The sequence below is a fragment of the Salvelinus namaycush genome, chromosome 19 (assembly GCF_016432855.1).
Source record: "Salvelinus namaycush isolate Seneca chromosome 19, SaNama_1.0, whole genome shotgun sequence".
NCBI classification, from domain to species: Eukaryota; Metazoa; Chordata; class Actinopteri; order Salmoniformes; family Salmonidae; genus Salvelinus; species Salvelinus namaycush.
This window is the reverse complement of record NC_052325.1, coordinates 34,417,118-34,422,316: the sequence shown is the minus strand read 5'-3', so window position 1 is coordinate 34,422,316 and position 5,199 is coordinate 34,417,118.

Sequence of the window (5,199 nt, the reverse complement as noted above, 5' to 3'; positions counted from 1 at the left end):
AAATGAGGTGGAAACAACGTTGATTCAACCCGTTTTGCCCAGTCGGCAGGGTGTGAAGGCTAGAGGATGAGTGCAGCTAGCACAAACCTAATGTCAGCATCTCACCTGGCTGCAGACCCCCCCCATCATCAGTCTGTTTTTCAAACACATTTACTCTCTTCCCCACTCTGTATCTCTTCTTCTCCCTGTCTGCGAGTCAGCCTTATCCAGACAAACACGTGCCGAAAGGGGCTTCCTTTTTACCCCTTTTCCCCCTGATGGAGCATGCCTCACACCTACCCACACCACACACACCTTTACCGAGCACACTACCGATCAAAGACACACAAGATAGACACTGTTGTTTACAATAACAGACAGTTTTTTTCTGTCTTTCCTTAGAAGCTGAATTTGAAACAGAACACTGAGACGGGCAAAGGTGAACAGTAATTTGTTTCATGTGGACTAGATGTTTGTGAACAGTAATAAATGGCTTCTTGTTCACCCTCTCTGGCCCTGCAATAAAGACGAAAGATCAGACCTAACCAATATGCGATGCAATTTACATTTCCAGTTGCGTGGTGGAAGGACACCTTGCTGTACTGCTATGTGTTCTACTCGACACTTACAGTATAACTGGTGCCTTCGCCATGATACATAGACGATATGAAATCAATTCATTTGTCTGTTTCTGTCTGTTTGGTTATCAACTTTTCAAGCTCCATTGTGATATTGTTGATTGAGTCACATGTCCGCCTTAATATCAGAGGTCGAAGCAGTTGCTCCTCTCCCAAAACCCCTCTCAGCATCCAGTGTTTTGGCTATTCTCAGAAACAGCACATGGCATCAACTACCTCTAACTTTCTCAAAAGAACCACCATGTTCTGTAAAGAATCAGCCGAAGGAGAGAAAAGGTCAATTTGTCAGAGCTGCAGAGACAGTTAGGTCGTGCTATACTCAAGCTGAATATTTAACACAGAAGCTGGACTTTATAGGGGTGGTTGCTGAAACCCATTTAGGCTATACAACCTCATCAGAGCCCTCACCAAACGTGTGATAACATTGGAGGGCTTCTGGCCATTGCCTCTGCACAGCAGTTTCTGGGAAAGTGCTCTCAAATGACATATTAACCTGTTAAACTCTGAGTGGTTGTTTGGGGCCCTGTAGTATGCATGGAAAGGGTACCGCCTGAAGGTCAGTGTAAAACAATGCATTTCCTTCTCCATCCACATGAGCTTCTATGCGTCCTCCACATGCTCCATGATCTATCTCACTCGTTTACAATAGGAAAAGTGAATGGGAACAGAAGTTTGAAGTTTCCTCACCTGTCTTATCTTATTTATTTATTTTTAATTGCTAGGGTCATTTTAAGATGTCAGGCTTCAAAATCAGTTCAGCCATTTTGGCACAGTGACTCACTACCCAAACCAGACACAACTGGTTTCAAGAGGCCAAGAGACGTCATGTGAGCTCCTACCGCTATCTAGTGGACGAACTGGAAATCAGACAGAGGATATATTTACATCAATGGATACAGTAGGTAGCGACTTCAGCTTTCTCCTCATATGTATATGACCATCATTCCTGTAAGAGGAAGAATGAAGTCATGGCACGTTGCACAAGCCCTGCGCTTTTAAAATGCCTGTGTTCCTATGGGAATTTGTGCACGTTTAGAGCACCATCTTTTAGTAAAAGATCTGACAAATGCTTTTTCTTAATAGAAAAATATATTTTTGGAACCGTAGTTGGTGACATATTTTACTTCAAACATAAACTTTCAAATCTCTTAGATCCACCTCTTCTGCACCTCCTGAGTCCTGCAATATTAGTCATGGAATTAAAATACACTAAATAAAGCCTATCTAGAAATATACAATCACTTTAAAAACATAACCTATATCATCTACTTAATCTGGTTCATAGACAAGGAAAATAGTGATTTTCCAAGAAACTGGGTGCCATGCTCATTGTGGACAAATTCTGTCAATGTCTTATGTTCTATTATGAAGTATTTATTACTGGATGTTCTAGCTGGTGTTTGGGTACCCTTACTTCTGACTTGAAAACCTTTAAAATATCCAAATAACTAACACTAGTATGAACCACGGTATAAAAAAAAGGGTCGTTGTAGACTATGCAAAAAGTCAAACTGAAAATCAGAGGGAAACCCTTTGCCAGAACACTACAAAAGTGACAGTGGTGGGATAATCGCTGTTTCTCCCAGGAAATGTGTTCCTCCTATCTGGGGCCCCTGTTAGGTGAGTTTTATGTCTCTGCCAAGATGTCCTGACCTTTATGGCACAGGGGAGGTAGGCTTCTGCACTGGCCCTGTAACTGCAGAGTCATTGGTTCAAGTCCTGCTCTCGCTGTTCGAACTTATCATAATATCATCTCAAATTAATTTAAATCTGATGACTATCATCCCTGATATCATGAGAAAGCATGCTTTACAATTGACTTCCCAGGATAGCATATCTCACTTCCTTATTGGAAAGCATTGAATCAAGCAGGCCTATGCACCAAAGAAGTTCTCAGTCACGTACTTAATGCCAACTAGGCTTAAAATCCACCAGGAAAGCATACGTTATTTAAGTAATTGTGGGAAAACGACAGAAGCAAGGGAGAGAGCAAGCAGATGCTTTCTTTACACAGCTGCGGATAAACTCCCACCGCCGCTGTCCCCGCGCCCGCGAATAAACGGGTTTGCGTCTCCCACTCCGAGAGTAAAAAAATAAATAAACATCCTGTTTTTACTGTCTGCCAGTGTAGCTCAGCGCACAGTGCAAAACTCCACGTTCCGCATATAAAAGTCATACAAAACGTCGTAATGTTGTGCCAACAGAATGAATGAGGCTTAGTTACAGTAGGATGTGCACTCTCTTCATCAATAATATTCATCAATAGGCTATTATAAACGAGTGTCCTAGCATATCTCTCTTCTTTATATTATCCGTAATGCTGTCCCATGTCCACACAATTATTTAGGCCATTAAAGTCCAATCTAAAGTTGTCTGTCTTTAGCATACTGTCTAGTCAATCTATGGACGCGTCTCAAATTTGCTCCCTGCTAGAAATTGAAAGAAAGCGGCCACCGCGGGCGCGTACCTGCAGAACTCTTCGCACCGCTCATCCAACCTTTCGTTCCTTTCTTGCTCTTCAATTCTCCCCTCACGGTGAGAAGCCAAACGAGTGTGGGTAATAGAAGTTTAGTATAAAGGACCTGCTAAGTGTTGGTTTATCCCTACTCCCCTACTGTTCCGAGTTGGTTGCTCCTCTCTTGCTACATTTCTCTCTCACTCCCACGCGGCTGCGTGACGCAGATCCTGGCGTGGGTGGCTGCGGGGCGTGGGAGGCTGCTGCATGGAATACCAAGCATCATGTCACACCAGGCAGCGACCGCGGTAAGCAGGGAAGGGAGGGAGATGCTGGCGCGTCACCACACATAGGCTTCAATTGCTTTTTAAAAAGCCAGTTGTACTGAAAATAGTCCCAGAGGCGTCATGCTCATAGTGGGCACAGGGGCACATGCCGTAAAAATAAATAAATAAAGTACATTGTTACATTTCTCTGTACACTGTAAAATATTTCCAGTCATTTTTACAGTAAATTACTGGCACCACAGTAGCCAGTAAGCTGCTATACATTTACAGTAAAATACTGGCTGCACAGAAGCCAGTAAATTACTGTAGATTTACAGGACCTTTACTGAAACACAAATTTACAGCATTACACTGTAACACCTGACTAGAGAAACATGCTGTATTTCTAGAATGTACAGTGAATTATTGGAAGCACAGTGGTTAGTAAACTGTTGCAGATGTCTTGCGGACAACCTTCACTCTATTATTAAATATTTTTGCAGGCTATTCAAGTGTTTTCCATTGCCACCTTTCACTTATTTTTCTCAGTCCCACAGTCATTTTTTAAATTTAACTAGACAAGTCAGTTAAGAACAAATTCTTATTTACAATGACAGCCTAGGAACAGTGGGTTAACTGCCAAATTCAGGGGCAGAATGGCAGATTTTTACCTTGTCAGCTCGGGGATTCAATCTAGCAACCTTTCGGTTACTGGCCCAATGCTCTAACCACTAGGCTACCTGCCTCCCCTAGAATAGTAACAACAACAAAACAACAACATTCAGAGAACAAATTGTGTTTGGCTACGTATACAATAGTGCCATCAAGATGCTGACAAAAAATACAGGGGACACTTACACTAAAACTCCAAACCATTCTGATGAATCGACAATGTCCAGTGACAGAGCTCTTTTCACAGAACGATAGAGCGAGAGATCTAAGAGAGATGGAAGGAGAGAGAAATGAGAGAGGGAGAGAGGAGAGGAAGGGAGAAAGAGAGCAATGGGGAGAGGGACTGGTGCTGAGAGGATAGGTAAACGGGAGGGAGACTGAGGGGGAGATGGATAAAGAGAGCCAGGAGAGAGAGATCAAGCTAGAGAGGTGGTTTTCTAATACAAAAATAAACTTGCAAGTTGCCCACTTAAACTTCAACAACATTCTCATTAACAGTAACATAATCTTTTTCTTTGTGATGTGTTCTTGTTAATCTGCCTTAGTTGAACGCACTGACTGTAAGTCACTTTGAATAAGAACGTCTGCAAAATGACCAAAATGTAAAAATGAACACCTTCAAAGCACATTGCTGGATATTACTCTAATGAGCTCAGTACAGTAAGTGCATTAAACTAAGGTTGATTTAAAAAAAACACATCACAGTAATATCAAGTAAAACGTTTCTTTAATCATTATTGGGAATGTTTTAGTTAACGATACATTGTTCAAGGTATTTGGTATTTTGATGTATCTTTAACCATCTCTGGCTAGTGCCAATTACGTTACTGTAAATAAATTGATCTCAGACTTTTTGTAGAGCGCTCCAAATCTTTTTTACCTGGAATTAGTCCTTTTGGAAGTTTTTCTTCGTAAGCTATTCTCATGATTTTTGTCATTGTTGTTGAACACCCCGCCTTTCCTTTGTTTGTTGAAGCACCAAGAACTACCTGAACTCTTATGTTACTATAATATTCACAGTAACTTGCCACCAGCTTCCTGTAAATTAGCGTAACATCAGAGCAACAATACAGTAAAATTATCCTACTATACTGTAATAAAGTAAATGCAACTGTAATCATAATGTTGGTATTTTACTGTAATTACATATCATTTGTACAAGCAGGTTGGCTGCTTGGTATATGTAGAG